Here is an 18,003-nt window from a genome sequence, read left to right on the forward strand (position 1 = left end):
TTCCTCCCTGATAAATTTAAAGAAGCATGCTAATAAGGCCCCTCTCTGCCTCCCTGCTATTCTTTTGTTTCCTGGCTTTGGATGTGATCTTGTGAGTAAGTCCTGCTCCAAGCTGATGCAGCCATTTTGTGACTATGAGTCCAGACAGAGAGTTTTAGAGATGACAACTCAGCATCTGGACTTTGTGCAACTGCTGAACTAAATCCTGGAAATGCCTATTTTCAGATTTTTTAAGTAAATAGAGATTTTTAAAAATGATTTAAGCCAGGGATCAGCATGTCTTTTTGTAAAGAATGAGATAGCAAATATTTTCAATTTTGCAGGTTACACAATGTCTGTCACAACTATTTCATTCTACTGTTGTCACGTGGAAACAGCATACACAACACATGAAGGAAAGAGTATGGCTATGTTCCAGTCAAACTTTATTATGCATACTGAAACTTGAACTTCATGTAACCTTAACATGTCACAAGATCTAATTCTTCTTCATTTTTTTTTAAAGGGAGAGAGAGAAGAGTGTGTGCCAGCAGGAGTGGTGTGGGGGGGTGGGGCAGAGGGAGAAGGAAAGAGAGAATCTTAAGCAGGCTCCATGCCCACCACAGAGCCTGATGTGGGGCTCGATCTCATAACCCTGAACTCATGACCTGAGCCGAAATCAAGAGCTGGATGCTTAACTGACTGAGCCAACTTGGAGTCCCCTCATTTTTCTTTCAATTTTTGTTCAATCACTTGAAAATGTAAAAACCATTCTTGGTTCATGGGCTTTTACAAAAACAGGGGAGAGGCCGGATTTGGCTTGCTGGCACATTTGCTCAAGCCCCCACTGGTTAGGTCTTCTGTTACCACAATGGAAAGCAGTGCTTGTCCTAGTTTACAAAGGACTGCCCTCAAACACACATATACTGAATCTCTTCCACGTTCACTCCCAGGAGTGTGAGAGGCAGCACATATCCACCTCTTTGTTGAATCTCCTCAACATTAATCAACATGTTCCAGAAAATATACTGAACACATTAAGACTAGGAAAACATAATCTGGGGCATAAGTTGAGGCTTGGATATGCAAGAGTGTGCCCAGCAGTTAATTTCCCTGAGTGACTGAGCAGACTTCTGGGAAAGCGCTCAATCCAAAGGTGGGACCAGCTTGGGCCAGGCAAGAGCTGTTGGAGGAGAGTCATGTCCATTGGAGGAGAGAGGCACCATGTGTCAGGTTAGAAATGAAAAAATAGAAAAATGCTTTTATTTTTCAAGTTGGTGTGGCCATAAGTGGCTTTAGGAGTCCTCCGGCAAATGTAACACAGTAGGGATGAACAGGTCTTGCCCCATTTTGCAACAGAACCATGTGCCATGTTGGCATCACAAAATGCCAGTATCTCCCAGAAACTAGTGGTGCCCAGAGGATATCCAGTGGGAGACTTGGGGCAGCCCTAATGCCAGAGAAGGACCCGTGTATTCCTAAGTCCTTGTGAGCTACCCCTGAAAGACTCCCAGAAATTCTTCTTCTTTTTTTTTTTTTTTTAAAGATTTTATTTATTTATTTGTCAGAGAGAGAGAGGGAGAGAGAGCGAACGAGCACAGGCAGGCAGAGTGGCAGGTAGAGGCAGAGGGAGAAGCAGGCTCCCTGCTGAGCAAGGAGCCCGATGCGGGACTCGATCCCAGGACGCTGGGATCATGACCTGAGCCGAAGGCAGCCGCTTAACCAACTGAGCCACCCAGGCGTCCCTTCTTTTTTTTTTTTTTAAGATTTTATTTATTTATTTGTCAGAGAGAGAGAGAGAGCATGCACACAAGCAGGGAGAGTGGCAGAGAGAGGAAGAGGGAGAAGCAAGCTCCTCGCTGAGCAAGGAGCAGACACTTAACTGACTGAGCCACCCAGGCATCCCTCCCAGAAATTCTTGATGAGCACTTGGCAGGGCAACCTTCTTCCTCAAGGCAGTGCTTCCCCCATGGCATTCCCATTCGGCGCCCTCTCGGAGACTTCCCCATTGTCCCTCCGCCTGCTCCAGCCGCTGTGTGTAGACTGTCTTTTCCCTTATCTAATCCAGTAGCAGCCAAGTTTCCTGTGGACAGCAGCTCCTACCCCAGCAGCTGTGATGGCTCCTTCTTCCTCCTGTCCCCTCCATCTCGTTTCTGCCCTCATTATGATGACCAACACCTTGGGGAGAATAAAAAGAGCTTCAGATTTCAATCTCCTATTTCCTAGCTGTAGTAGATTCCGAGGAACTATCCTTCTAGAGTCCCTTTCCTAGGGACTGCCCTTCCCCATCTCCATGACCATGGGAGCTGCCTTGTTAGTGAAATATGACTCTTACCCCCACCACACTATTGGTCCCTCCCACACTAGTCACGGCCTCTACCCTCCTTGCCAAAGTTAATGGGTTTAGAAGGGACACGTGACTCAAACTGGACAAAGGCTCACTTCCTAGGGACTGGGAGAGGCAAGTGTATTTCCCTGCATAAAATTTTAAACAACGAAAGTCAGCAGAAATCAGTATTTCCCTCCTTAAATCCATTAAAACAATAGTGGAGGAATTTGTGAAAAGGAATAATTGAACAAGAACAAAGAGAATGTGGGAGGAGACAGAGCAACAAAATGCTGGAAGCTGGGAGGTTAGATGGCTGCGTGAAAACGGAGTTAGAAGACCTGAGAAAGTGGAATCCTAAACCAAAAGACCGAAAAAACAAAAAACAGTACACTCTCCCTAATACACGGAACCCCCAGGAGCTTGAGATAGGAGGCAGCAGGTATCACTCACTTGGAGTAAGGGTAGAGCTGAGCATAAAAACAGGAAGACTGATTAAATATTGATTTAAGAAGCAATTAGACCCCTAACCCCTCCTCCACTGCCCTTGGTGAGTGGCCGTCCCCCCTCTACCCCAGCAGGAGACACTAGAGACTTCATAAAAACAGGTTTTCTGGAGAGGAAGACATCAGTCACAGTTGAGGGCATAGGTGGCATACTGGAAACAGGGGGCTTAAGCAGGGACATCCTACATACTAAACGAGGAGACCACCACCCCTCTTTCCCCATTCCACAATTAGAACACTGACAGACTTATTCCCTCTGAGCATGAGACTGGCAGAAACTTTTCTGGGAAGTCTGAATAAACCCAAGGAAAAAAAACTAGAGATCCTGACATCAGAGGTTTCCCAATGAACTGGCCCAGACTGATTACTCTGCACTTAAGTCCCCAGGTGGCAAGCCCCACATCTGTATATGGGGTTTCTAAGGAAATTTTCTGTGCCCCACTCTTAAGTATGTGTGCATCTAAGACATCCCCAGGGTGATGGTCTAGTGAGACCCCATAACCACCCTAAACAGCAGTCCTAAAGAGAGGTCCACAGAAGACAAGATCAGGTCAAAGGCCCTGGAGAGATTTCTTCAAGATGATGAAACTGATGGAACGTTCCTTGCTTGAACATGATGAGAGATTTATACCACTCTGGGGGGAGGGAGGAGGCTGAGATCAGATTAACAAGAAGTATGTAGAAAACCAGGCAAATGAAAAAACAAGACATTACTCTAGGGAAGATAGAATTGTGAAGGAAAGGGAACATAATTCGCTGGGATGATGAAGGGCTTGGGATGCGTGTGTGAGGGGATGACAGGATGCGGTCTGCGGGAAGTCAGTCCTCACCGTCCATCATACGATGTCTGTACCGAGCATTTGAGTGTTGGTAGTGTAGTGGTGAGCATAGCTGCCCTCCGAGCATCTGAAATTCTTCCATGGATGCCATGCTCTCTCTTTTGCTTTAACTTGTCAGAGTTGTTTTTTATTGCTTGAGTCTGAAAGAATCGCAGCTAAAACATTAGTCACAGGATCCTTGCTTGTCACTTCTATCCCTAGGCCTGGGGCTCACTGCCCATAGAGCAAGGTCCTATTCTTTGATTCTGTGCACCTTTCAACAGTCAACCTCTTCATCTCCTCTCCTCCTACTCAGTCTTTCTGCCAGCTATCTGCCACATCCACTTACCAAAACGAAGATTCCTTTGGGGGTGTATGCCCTGGCCCACATTGTGTCACAGAGAAAGATGTTGACAAACCCTGCCTGGAAGACAGCCTGCTGAGGCAATCCATGGGGGAAGTGCCAGGAGGACAACAGAGCTGACTTTCCAGTATGTGGGTGTGATTCCGCTGCTCCCCAATCCTGGACTTTCAGCTTTGATCGTCTACATGTTATTTTTAAAAAAATATTTTATTTAATCATTTGGCAGAAAGAAAGCAAGAGAGCACAAGCAGGGGGAGGGACAGAGGGAGAAGCAGGCTCCCCGCTGAGCAGGGACCCCCCCCCCACAATGTGGGGCTCAACCCCAGGACTCTAGGATCGTGACCTGCGCTGAAGGCAGATGCTTAACTGACTGAGCCACCCAGGCACTCCGATTGTCTATATTTTAAATTGAAAGTTGACTTATTTACAATTTTTACCCCATCTGTATTTTAGACAAATTTGAATCAACTTTACAAAATTAATAAAATATAGGCAAAGACAATTAAAAAAATAAAGACAGACACAAGGAAAGTGTGATGATACATCGATAGAATGAAGTGCTAAGTTTTATTCCAAGTTCATTGGTAGGTAAGACAAAATAAAAGTTACATAATTGAGGAGTTACTCCACATTCAAAAAAACATTTATTGGCTACTGAATCAGTCGGGCTTATGTATGGCTACATATCAGGGAAAAAGCTAATAACGGCATTTTTTTTGTTTGTTTTTTTAAAGATTATTTATTTATTTGACAGGCAGAGATCACAAGTAGGCAGAGAGGCAGGCAGAGAGAGAGGAGGAAGCAGGCTTCCTGCCGAGCGGAGAGCCCGATGTGGGGCATGATCCCAGGACCCTGGGATCATGACCTGAGCCAAAGGCAGAGGCTTTAACCCACTGAGCCACCCAGGCGCCCCAACGGCATGTTTTTTTAAGAAGGTAAAAGAAGCCCAGAAGTAGGGAAACTGGGGTTAGTATGGGGCCTTTCTGGTCATCAGGAAACCAAGATCCCTTACCATTCAGTAGCGCTCTTCAAGTCACAGCTGTCACCACTGTGTTTGAGGAAGAAGGAAAGATGAACAGTGAGAAAAGTATTTCCCTTCTGTTTATTTATTTATTTTTAAAGATTTTCCTGATTTGTGAGAGAGAGAGGGAGGGAGACAGAGGTGGGGGTGGCGGCAGGCAGAGGGAGAAGCAGGCTCCCCGCTGAGCAGGGCTCAAGAAATACAAAGATGAAGACAACACAGTCCTCGCCCTTTAGGAATTCACACGTTTTAGGAAAATGCTAATAATCAACGGAATATTCTACCATTTAAAAAAATTTTTTTGTAAAGTTGTGAACAAAGAATTCTGGGAGGAGAAGTGAGGTAGTGATGAGCTGTCTAGAGAGACAGGGAAAGATTCATAGAGACGGTGACCGCAGAGTTGGGCCTTCAACAGAAATTTAGACAGGAGAAAGCGTTCTAGGTGCAGGAAAGAGCATGCACAAAGGAAGGCATTAGAACAGGTGGCTTCTTGGCCCAGGGCAGGGGAGGGGATTTTGGTTCATTTTGTATTCTTTAAAATAGGGTCATCAGAGTCCTGGGGGAAGAGAAGGCCAAAATAAGGTGAAAGGGGCCAAAACCTCCACTGAAAGGATTCTAGAGGGAATGGGAAGCCCTGAAGGTTTATGAGCAGGGGTATGGTGGGGCCAGATCTTTATGTTCAAAAGAGAACCAAGGGAATGTGAGAATTAATGAGCTAAAACAGGAGGACGTGGGAAGCAAGGCGATCAGCTAAGGGGCAAGCTAATTGTTTAAGTGATATGCCCTAAGGACCTGAATAAGGCCTGGTAGCCCAGAGGTTTGGAGAGGGAAGGGTGAGAAGCAAAAGTTGGCTTATTGCAGGTTATAGGGAGAGCGAGGAAGAGGCAGAGACCACCGGAAGACCGCTGCGTTTAGTTGATCGGTGAGCGGCTTCCCATTCCCAGCCTCTCCTACCCCTACATTAAACAAGGTGCCTGGCACTGTTCTCCTCGCAGGATCAGTGCAGACCAGGTAGCTGTGCTTCCGGTCCTCAGGGAACTCCTGTCTGGGAGGGCGGGGTACCAATGAACTGAGCAATTTAAACACATTGTGGTGCCAAGCACAAGCATGTCTGTGTGGAGCTGGCTTCCGAAGAGCAGTGTGGGGGAAACGGGAGATGAAGGACAAGGCAGGCATGGGAGTTAGGGCTAGATCTGTCCACTGGGGTGTAACCACATGGACGCTTTAAATGGCCCAAAGCCCCGCCCCCACTGGCCAGTCTCTAAGACATGACTTAAAGTCTAAGTCTTCAGCTAGTGAGTGCACTTCCCCAGGCACCTGAGAAGAAAGCTCAGAGTTCATCTCTCCTAGAATAACACCCCGTGGGAAGGCCTGAACTTTCTTTTCTGAAGTGCAGGTGGGGGTGCGTAACTAGCTAGGACCTTCTGGAAGGCAGCCAGGCAATATACATTCCTGTGAAATATACATTCCTGTGAAATACACATTCCCGTGACCCAGATAGATTCTGCTAGGAATCTATCTCAGAGAAATAATTAAGGATGTAAGCAAACTTTATATTAGCAAAAAAATGGAAATGACCTTACTATCTAACAACTGAGAATCTGCCAAGTAGAATCATCTGATAGAATCCTATTTGGCTATTAACACCCACTGTGGTTTGTTTGTTTTTTGGGGTTTTTTTTTTCCTTTGGAGATTTTATCTTTAAGTAATCTCTATACCCAAGGTGGGGATTGAACTCACAACCTTGAGATCAAGAGTTGAGTTGCATGCTCTACTGACTGAGCCACCCAGATGCCCCTTTTTTCACTTTTCAAATCAACTCCACTCAGGTAATGCATCTACTGTAATATATTTAATTATAATCTGCAATGTGTATTGTATTTTCGGGGTCTGAATTATTAGTGTGTTTTACTATAGTCATTATATTTCTAATATGACTAAACTGGAGTATATTATTTTAGTATATGGGTTATATCATTATACTTAAATCATTATACTTTTTTTTTTTTAAGATTTTATCTATGTATGGGGGGGTGGAGAGCACAACCAGGGGCAGGGGTAGAGGGAGAGGGAGAAGCAGAGTCCCTTGCTGAGCAAGGGACCCGACTTGGGACTTGATCCCAGGACCCTGAGATCAGGACCCAAACCCATAGCAGATGCTCAATTGACTGAGCTACTCAGGTGCCCCAAATCATTATACTTTTAAGGTGAAAAACAGATTAATGAAGTACATTACAAATACATTTGTGAAATAGTGATGCCTTGGACTAGTAATAGACGAATACCCAGGAAATCTAATAATCCAGAATTTCTAATTATTTGGCATGTTCCAAGTCAGATCTGTGCTTGGTTATTGAACTTCTATTGTATTATCAAAATTTGAAGCGTGCCAAAAATTGTCAAGGAGCAAAGTAAAAAGCAAAAACAAATTTGGTCCCAGTTCATCACTCAGAGACAATTAATTGTTGACATGTAGGGACCATTGTTCCAGATGTTTCTATCTGCAAATACACAGATAGGAATGAGAATAAAAGAAAGTGTATGTTTGCATCTGTGTAGGGGGAAAAAAAAAGAAACAGTTTTACAGAGAATGGAAATACCCACAATAGCATTACCCCCGCCCCCAAATGGGATCATATTTTTCTTTCCAACAAAGGCATGACATTTATCAGGAGAAAAAACTTGAAGGAATTCATGAACTTCAGAAAATATTTCTTGACATCAAGAAATACAGGTTCCTAAAAATTGCCTGTTAAATTAAGAAAAATGATGACATTAAGAGTTTTGAGTCATTTCTAAAACCATGTTTCACCTTTAGACAATGTCAGTTGACTTCCAGCCAACAAACGTGAGGACATTAACACACTTGTACTTTTCCCCATTTCCTCTTCCCTTGCCTCCCCCTGATTTTTTTGGTTGTATCATTTTCACATAGGAAAGGTTAATAATATTTACATTCCATTCTTTTACCACAATTCCCACAGTTGTCTGGCTGGCTCTGTGTCTAAATGGAATTGGTGCTCATTAGTGTTCTTTTTCCATGACTTCTCCATTCCTACATTTGGAGTCATCCCTTCATTGGTGGGATTTTGTCGTCAAGTAGTCTGTTTTCCTACAGGTCTCATAGATTCTTGCATGCTTCAAAGGGTCTGCATCATTATACTTAAAGGGCACACTGATTTAAAGTTTTTGGGTTATCTCTTTTCCTCGGATCTTTCCAGATATTGCTCCTTTGTCTTCTGGCATTGAGTGTTGCTTTGGGGGAAGCCAAAGGTTAACTAACTTTTATTCCTTGTGTATGACTTGCTTCTTCTCCTTGGATATATTTAAGATTCTTTCCTTCACTCTAAAATTCAGCAACTTTACCAATATATACTGTAATCAGTGTATCGCTTAGGGTAGAAATTCAGACACAAACGCAAAGTAACAGTGGCTTTAAAAGAGAGAAATGTGTTTCTCACTTAATGATATAAACTGATACAGTAGCAATTCTCTAATGAAATGGTCAGGGGTTCAGGCTCTTTCGATTTTGTTGCTTTACCATCCCTAGGGTATTGTCCTTGTCCAAGGACCAAGATACATACTCTAGCCAATAGGAAGGAGGAAAGAGAAAGAGATCAGATTCCTTCCCTTTAAGGATGTTTCCAGAAGTTGCATACAGTAATCTTGTGCTCACATCCCATTGGACGGAACTTGGTCATATGACCCTACCTAACTGCAGGAATACTGGAAATACAGTCTTCATTCTGGGTGACTATATATCCAGCTAAAAACATTCCACTGTAATGGAAAAAGGGAGAATGAACACTGGAGAAAAACTAGAAAATTTTGCTATGATCAATCTGTATCAGTTCTTTCCTGGGGTATGGCCTGTCTTTTCAATATGTAGCTTCCAATCTTTATTTCAGGAAAGCTTCTAGAACATCTGTGACTATTTTTTTCCTGTTCCATTTTCTGCTTTAGGAACGCCAACTATCCAGCTTTTGTACTCTGTATCTCTTTCTTATTTTAACCTTTGTATCTGTGTTTGTACCCTTTGTACATGTCTTCCATATTAATCATCCTTCCTCTAAATATTTTTACAATGTTTTCTTTCCATTTCACTTTCTTTTCATTTGTGTTATCAACTGTATTCATCCAGAAAACTTTTTCGGTTGTATTTATTCCAGTTCTTATTGTTTCCGCTGGTGTATGTATCTCTGTGATATTACTATCTTTTTCTTCCTTTCTTTCTGAAGTAAGCCAGCCTACTTTTCGTCCTCTTCTGTGGCCTTGGAATCTCTTCTTTGCACTCTTGCATCTTTGAGCTCTCTTGTCAAAGAGAGACTTTCATCTCACATTCTTTAAGATCATGGAGAATTATTTGTTGGACTCTGTTTCCTGAAGTAATCCCTTTTTTTTAAAGATTTTATTTATTTATTTGACACAGAGAGAGAGATCACAAGGAGGCAGAGAGCAGGCAGAGAGAGAGAGGAGGAAGCAGGCTCCCCGTGGGGCAGAGAGCCTGATGTGGGGCTCGATCCCAGGACCCCGGGATCATGACCTGAGCCGAAGGCAGAGACTTAACCCACTGAGCCACCCAGGCGCCCAGTAATCCCCTTTCTGATGTATGTTTTTCATCTGCTTTTTGCTTATGGCTCTCTTTTCTTTATTTCGGGAGAGGAAGGCCATTTATGCTCTAGGAGCAGAGTGAGAGAAAGGGGTTGGAGTTTCCACCATTCAGGAGACAGACTTCCTCTGTTCTTTTCTTTCCTCTTCTTTTTTTTTTTTTCTTTTGCCCCATGGTTAACATTTTGGTATGTATACTTCCAGAGAGATGTGTACATAATTTTCCCTTGCAAAATAAGATGACAATCTACGTTCTCTTTTGCAATTGGTTTTCTTCATGTCATATGTGTTTTTATTGTCAGGAGATATATTTCTCCCACATTATTTAAGCAGTTGCATCACATTCCTTTGGCATGATATAGCATATTTTTTTTAATCCAGTCTCTTGGCAGGCGTTTCCATTGTTTCCAGTAATTTACTATTGTAACCAAACTGATGCATGATTTAAAATCTCTTATTTTGACTCTGGATTTAAAGCTAAATTGTGGAGGATTTCACAGGTTTTCACTTTATCCTTCCTTTTTTATTATGGAGATACAATTCAACTACCATTAAAGCCACCTTTTCAAAGTGTACAGCTCACTGGTCTTTAGTATATTCAGAGTTGTGTAACCATCACTACTATCTGTTTCCACAACATTTTTATCACCTCAAAAAGAAACACCCTATCCATTAGCAGTCACCGTCATTCCTCTCTCCTAGCTCCTGGCATCCTCTAATCTACTTTCTGTCTCTGGATTTGCCTACTGAGGATATTTCATATAAACGTAATTATAAAATAAGTTCTCCTTTGTGATTGGTTACTTTCACTTAGCATAATGCTTTTAAGGTTGGCTCACGTTGTAGCATGTATCAGTACTTTAGTCCTTTTTGTGGGCAAATAATATTTCATTATATGAATACACCACATTTTATCCATTCATCAGTTGATGGACATTTGGGTTGTTTACACCTTTTGATTATGATGAGAAAGCTATAAACATTTGTGTATAAGTTTTTGTGGACATATATTTTTAATTATTTTAAAAAAGATTTTATTTATTTATTCGATAGAGATCACAAGCAGGCAGAGAGGCGGGCAGAGAGAGGGGGAAGCAGACTCCCCGCTGAGCAGAGAGCCCGATGTGGGGCTCGATCCCAGGATCCTGAGATCATGACCTGAGCTGAAGGCAGAGACTTAACCCACTGAGCCACCTAGGCACCCCCTATATTTTTAATTCCTGTAGGTGTATACCCACTAGTGGAATTGTTGGGTCATATGAAGGGGAGACTTACTCTTGATCCCCATGTTTCTAAATCCACAAGACATCACCAGTCCCTTTACAATGTGTGTCCCCAAGTAAAGAGCCTTTCAGATTTAGTTCCTACAGACACTGAATGTACAGTTTCCTGCTTGCATTGGTGGTCACCTTGCTTTAAGGGGTGGAAGAAAAGGCCTAAGATCTAATAGCTGTCTTCTCCCAATGCGTCACCACCACTTTACACAGTATCTCATGCCTTCACGGGATCTGCAGACGCTTTAAGCCGCATCTTCCTCTACTTTGCTAATTTAGTTGCCTCTCACTCCTTCAGGGGTGAGGCCCTTTTATATTTCTTCATTGTCATTTTGTTAGGGTTTGGGGGAGGAAAGGCTATGCATACCAGCTTGTTTAACTGGAAGTTGTATTAATTATGCATAAGTCTTTCTGATTATTGCTTATCTCTGAAAGATACCAGCTTTTTTTTTTTTTAAGATTTTATTTATTTATTTGACAGAGAGAGAGATCACAAGTAGGCAGCAGCAGGCAGAGAGAGAAGTTAAAGCAGGCTCCCTGCTGAGCAAAGTGCCTGATGTGGGGCTTGATCCTAGGACTGTGAGATCACAACCTGAGCTGAAGGCAGAGGCTTAACCCACTGAGCCACCCAGGCGCCGCAAGAGACCAGCTTTGTTAAAAATCAGTTTCGAGAAAGATGAGGCCAGTGATCTGGACAGACCACAGTTTGAAATTGTTGATTTTCCTTGAATGTGTCACCAAATCTGTTTTTGCCTTCGTCTGGGGCCATATTCTTCCAGTTTTCAGGATGTAGAAAGTCAGTGTGGTAACACTCCCTAAGACAGGCGTTGTCTTAATCTGTCCGGGCTGCTATCAGAAAACACCACTGACTGGGTGCTTAAAAAAACAACATTGATTTCCGCACAGTTCTGGAGGCTGGGAAGTCCGAGATCAAGGTGCCAGCAGATATGGTGTCTGGGACGACCCCACATGGTTTGTAGATGGACATCTTTGTGCTGTATCCATATGTGGTATTAAAGGTGAGAGAGTTCTCTGGGATCTCTTTTTAAAAGGGCACTGGGATGCCTGGGTGGCTCAGTCAGTTAAGCTGCTGCCTCCAGCTCAGGCCATGATCCCAGAGTCCTGGGATCGAGTCCCGCATCAGGCTCCTTGCTCCGCAGGGAGCCTGCTTCTCTCTCGGCCTCTGCCTGCTTGTGTGTGCTCGCGCTCTCTCTCTCTGACAAATAAATAAATAAAATCTTTAAAAACTAAAAAAAAAAAAAGGGGCACTAATCCCATTTAGGAGGGCTTCATCTTCACCATCTGATTACCTCCCAAAGGCTCCACCCCCAAATATCCTCAATTTGGGGATTAGGTTTCAACATAGGAATTTTGAGGGAACACAAACCTTCAGTGTATACCAGACTTTCTGATCATTACTGTGCCCTCTTTCCCCCTCCCTTGTCTCTCCTCACTCCCAGCAGATTCCCTCAGGTAGGGGGCTGGGACATAGATAATGAATATGTTACTTACACCTGATTTCTCCATGATTCGCACCTTCCTATTGCCTACATCCTGCCACACCTTGATGGAGTTACTTCTCTGGAGTCATTCCAGATGCTTGAGTTATGGTTCCAAACAGTGAATTGTAAAATGGGCTTTCATGGGGCCCCTGAGTGGCACAATCAGTTAAGCATCTGACTCTTGGTTTCAGCTCAGGTTGTGATCTCAGTATTGTGAATCAAGCCCTGAGTCAGTCTCCACAATCAGAGTGGAGTCTGCTTGAGGTTCTCTCTCCTCCTCTGCCCCTGCTCATGCTCTCTCTCTCACTCTCTCTCTCAAATAAATAAGTCTTTATTTTTTTTAAAGATTTTATTTATTTGTATGAGACAGAGAGAGCTAGCACAAGCAGAGGGAGTGGAAGGCAAGAGGGAGAAGCAGGCTTCCCACTGAGCAAGGAGCCCTACTCGGGGCTCAATCCCCGGACCTTGGGATCATGATCTGAGCTGGAGGCAGATGCTTAACTGACTGAGCTACCCAGGTGGCCTGATAAGTAAGTTTTTAAAAACAAAAAAAGAAAAAGAATGGCTTTCCAGAATAGTGTCCTTACCTTTACTTGGTAGTCTACAGCTTCTTTGTGTCACTGAAGTTGGAGACGGGTACAAGAACGTTCAACACTGTGATAACAAAAAGCTGGAAAGGAATGATCTATCATGAGCTATCAGGAAGGTGGGTAAATACAGTGTCACATACTCATACAATGGAATGCAATTCACCAATACGAGTGAGTGAACTGGGGTGCCTGGCTGGTTCAGTTGGAAGAGCCTGTGACTCTTGATCTTGGGGTCATGAGTTCAAGGACCATGTTGGGTGTAGAGATTTCTTAAATAGATAAATGAACTTAAAAAACAAAAAAAGAGTGAACTATAGATGGGTCTTAAAAACATACAGTTGAGTGAAAAGAAAAGTAAGTCAGTCATGGAAGAATATACTCTGTGATTTCCATAAATGCAAAAACTCCCTCAATTGAAAATATATTGTGTAGGGAAATATACACGAGGAACAAATCTCTAAAGAAAGAGAAGGGAATGATTAAGTCACAATTCAGGATAGTAGTTACTGCTTGGAGGGAGAGGAAGGGGTGTGACAGGACGAGTCCACACAGGACCGTCTAAGGAACTACTTACATCAGGTTTTCTAAAAGCAGGTTGGTAGGTACATGTGTTCATTTTACTGTGATTAGTTAAATTGTTCATATACATTAAGTAATCCTTTTATTAGCGTGAAATTTCATAATAAAAAACGGAATGATTGTTCCTTTTTTTTCCTCATCTTCTAAAAGATGGAGTTGTTTCCCTTTTTCGTTTTTTGGGGGGTTTTAGGGTGGGGAGAGGAGTAAAAAATGCCTCTCTCCATCTTTATCAATGACTCTTTCCCCAGAGATTTGAATAATTCTCATGCCTAGCTATGTAGAGATATGGGCCATTACAGCATTTGGGTTTCTATGTAACACTGAAGAAAGAGAGTCCATGGAAAACGGACATCAAGAAGTTTTGTGACTTCCAAGATTGTTTATTTCTGAAACCCTTGAGATGAAAATGGCTTTAATTCAGAAAATGGCTCGTGTACTCATATGGAGGGACAGTAAGGCAGGATTGCTACAACAGTGAGAGAGGGGACTTCACCTCTGACTCCCAGAAAAAGAAGGGGGGGACAGGTGGTCTAGGTGAGCAGTCATTGGCCCAAGGTGAGACCCGCTTGAGCAGAAACCTGAGTGGACCCACATGCCCCGCTCAAAGGGCATGACACTTGCAGGAAGGGTGGATATTTTTCCCCACTCAGGAGCTCTAGATCTGTTCATGCCAGAACAAATCTTGAGTTGAGCAGTGACTGCTCAAAGCCATGGCCCGAAAGAGCCTTCATGTTAGAACTTGGTGGATAGACAGGGGCAGGGGTGGCATGCATGCCAAGGGAGGTCAGCGGAATCAGGCAGTGCCCGGGAGGGAATTTGGACTTTATCCTGTGCAATGAAGGGCTGTTAAAGGGTGTAAGCCAGGAAGAGACAGGATAAGATTTGATGGAGAAAGCATGTGATTACAAAAATGCTGGTAAGAATTCAACAATTTATTTAAAGGAATCTATACTGCATTAATCACATCAGCATCTACATCGATTATAATCATGTCCATATGTGGGTAAAATATGCTTTCACTCTGTGGGAGAGGGAAGTACTGATGCACATCAGGACTCAGAAACCCTCAGAAAACCCTCTTGGGTCCCCTCCCTCTTCGGAAGCTTCGTACTTCGCTTTGCAAAAAAAAAAAAAAGATTCAGAGACCCTTTGCCAAGCTCTGTACCCACACCTTCCACTCCCCTGAGGCTTGGGGCTCACAGGGTAAGCATGGCCAGTCCAGTTAATGTTAACACTAAACTGTTCTTGCCAGCAATTAGCAACGATTTCAGCTTCTCTCCTTAGGTTTTTTTTTTTTTTTAAAGATTTTATTTATTTATTAGACAGACAGAGAGAGAAAGAGAGAGCACAAACAGGGGGAGCAGCAGGCAGAGTGAGAAGGAGAGCAGGGAGCCGAGCAGGGAGCCTGACATGGGGCTTGATCCCAGGACCCTGGGATCGTGACCTAAGCCGAAGGCAGACGCTCAACTGATTGAGCCACCCAGGTACCCTATCTTCTCTCCTTAGGTTAATTAAACCCATGTCCCCAACATAGGAGGAATGCTTGCCTTCTCATCTGCTGTAAAGGACACACATCTAAGGCGCATGCTTGCCGTTGCTTCTAACCACTTAAGTACGGGCAAAAAACAAGGGAAGAACGAAGGCACAGCCTGGAGCTATTCCAATTAGGACTGTTAGCAAAACTAATAAGTAGTATTAGGACATCAGTTTTGAATTTGCTTGCCTCTCCTATCCTCACAGCATTGGCAGAAGTGGATGCCATTATCGCAATTGGAATTAATGACTTCATTATGTAATCTTTGTTTAGTATCCAGGTCCTGTGATAAGTTCCATGGGAGCAGGGGGGCATGTCTGTCATGTCTGCCCCTGTAAACACGAAGAGTGCCTGGCAGGCGTTGAACATTCAAAATGGATTTATTGAATACATTTTGGATCTTCTTTTGCAAGTGAGGACACCAAGGCTTAGAATTGTTAAATAGCTTACCAACTATTAGGTCACCAGCTAATCCAAACTCACATCTGTTGGACCCCGTCTTCTTAGTAGCTCCCAAATAGTCTAAGGTTTTATAAGGCTCACGTAGCTTGGTCAAGTTTCTAGCTATTAAATAGAAACTTATTGAAAGATTAATTAACACCTTTTGAAAGGTCTTAGCCATTTTCAGAACATAAAGTGGAATGCAGAGGTGGGCAGCAGTGGAATGGTTATGTTTAAACTTGCAATGTCTCATGAAAATATGACATTGAGAAATTCATACCTGACATTTGAGAACAAAAAACTGGCTTAGAACTTGGGGGAAGTATTGTTAGGAATTTGCTCAGCTAAATCTTCCTAAGCTCGTTATCAATAAACAGGGTGTTTTCTTTTTATATCTCTTTTTCCTCAACTGCAACCTGTATTGGAGGAGGGCTCCCCTTGTCATGGGCCACTTGGCATTCGTCATTCTTACCTTGCTTGCTCAAAATCGTTGTCCAAGGAGGCCTGAGTCCTGATTCCAGCCCCTTCCTCACACCTGGTCTCGCAAGGGCACACACTCCCTATTAAATATTCAATACTCCGAGGCCTGTGAAAGAAGCAAAAGAAAATAAGATTACCATTTCCCATAGGAAGGATATTGAAGCAATTGTGCAAGTTACCTATGGCGAGAGAGGGAAGTTAAGTCTCTGGGAACAACTCCTTTGGGAGTAAATAACGAGTCCCAGCCTATTCTCATCTCATCCCACTTCTAGGCAGGAGTCTAGCCAAGTTGCCAGGCAGGCCCTCAGCCAGACAATGTAAGAACAAGTGATGTGTGAACGTGCAGGTATTACCCCAATCAAGAGACGGGCCCAGATCTTTGTTTAAGTCTTTTCTTTGGGTTCCATCCCCCAGAATGTGACTGGAAGAGAAATTGCAAACACCAACCTAAGACTTCACACGTTCTTTCTTTGCTGCAGGAGGGTAGAGGTCAGGGTGCAAAGGTCTCAGAAACTTGAATTCCATGGATTTTAGAAACTAACATTGGCATAGATTTTGATGGTCTCTGAGTCATCTCTGATGTGCAAAGTGTGTTCACATACACCTTCCTGCTGAAGTTGATAGACCAATGTTATTATTCCCAAATTGGAGACAAAGGGATTATGGTACTCATCTAAAACCATGCCACTGCCCCCAAAACCTGCCTCCTGTGGACCATTGCTCAGTCCTGGTGTTTGATTTTTCTGTCCCTTCAAGCCAACCATTTCCCACTTTTGCATTTGGTGTATCATCACTTAGAGAATCGAATGAGCACTCTGGATTCCCATCCCAGGAAAAAAGCCCATTTATTCATTGACATATACACAGGCATATGCACATAAACAGAGCTGTGCACATGGAGTTTTATATTGGAGTATGCTAAAATTATTGAGGATCCCAAAGAGTTTTCTTTATATGGATTGTATCTATCAGTAGTCACTGCGTTCAATGTTTAAGTGTGAAATTGTAAAGATATTTATTACTTTATTAAAAAGAAACACCCCCCAAAATAAGATAAAATAAAATAAAATAAAAATAAAACAAAATAAAATCCATTACATGTTAACATCAGAGTGGTGATGCCAGCATGCATCATGTAGCCTCTGGAAAACTCCACTGCACACTCAGCATGAGAGTAGAGAAGGCAAATAGTATCTTAGCATTACCGTGAAAATGGTTTTAAATGCACAGACCCCCAGAAGGGTCTTGAAGACCCATGGGTGTCCTAGAACCACACTTTGGGAACTGCCTACTAGATCATTCTCCTCAAAGTCCCAGTTACTCAATTCCTCCACATCAAATTTCAGTCCCTTGTCCTTGCAGCTGCTTCCTCTTCACATCTCCACTCATCCCCTAGCACTCACCTGCTTGAGCCTTCCAGCCCTGCATTTGTCTCTAATACCCTTCAGGACTTTGTTCTCTCCCCTCTAAAGTTCCCTTGCCTAGAAGGTCCTTGTCCTTCTTTTTCATTGGCACCATGGCTCAGTGGTCATTCCCACCCCCAGACTTCTGAACCAATCATCTCGCACTGTCCTTGTCCAGCGACCTTGGCTGTGGTTCTTCTCTGCAGGTGTGTGTGCTATCTTTTCCACCAGATGAGCCGCAGGGGCAGCCAGTTGCTTGGATTTAAACCCTGACTCTGCCTCACTAGCTTAGTTTACACGTATTCATTGGAACAAAAAATTACATAGTAGCGTGTGCTTCTTGGAGAAAAAAGAATAAGGACATGCATAAGGCAAAAAGAGCCTCTTCCCCTTGCTTGCCTCCTTCCACTCCCGGGGCGGGGTGGGGCGGGGTGGGGCGGGGTGGGGCGGGGGCGGGGTAACCACAGTGGCTGCTTGTCAGGTGTCCTTCCAGATCTTTTCGTACACATATACATGTGCAAGCTTCTTCTAATTTTTCTATTTGTTATAAAGATGAGACCATATCCTATCTGCGTCC

The 18,003-nt window shown here is 43.3% G+C and overlaps 1 long non-coding RNA gene across 1 annotated transcript in view; it reads right to left on the reverse strand.

The window, feature by feature from the left end:
* Positions 1–1,521: 1,521 nt before the first annotated feature.
* LOC308349744 overlaps positions 1,522–18,003 on the reverse strand; it is a 47,058-nt gene continuing 30,576 nt past the window's right edge. The window contains exons 2-5 of the long non-coding RNA XR_013967485.1: positions 16,016–16,129; positions 12,987–13,069; positions 3,642–3,790; positions 1,522–2,157 (exon numbers count right to left, since the gene is read on the reverse strand). This is a non-coding gene — a long non-coding RNA (uncharacterized lncRNA). The remainder of the gene's footprint in view (positions 2,158–3,641; positions 3,791–12,986; positions 13,070–16,015; positions 16,130–18,003) is intronic.

Source organism: Martes martes (genome assembly GCF_963455335.1).
Source record: "Martes martes genome assembly, chromosome: 9".
In the NCBI taxonomy this organism is placed as follows: Eukaryota; Metazoa; Chordata; class Mammalia; order Carnivora; family Mustelidae; genus Martes; species Martes martes.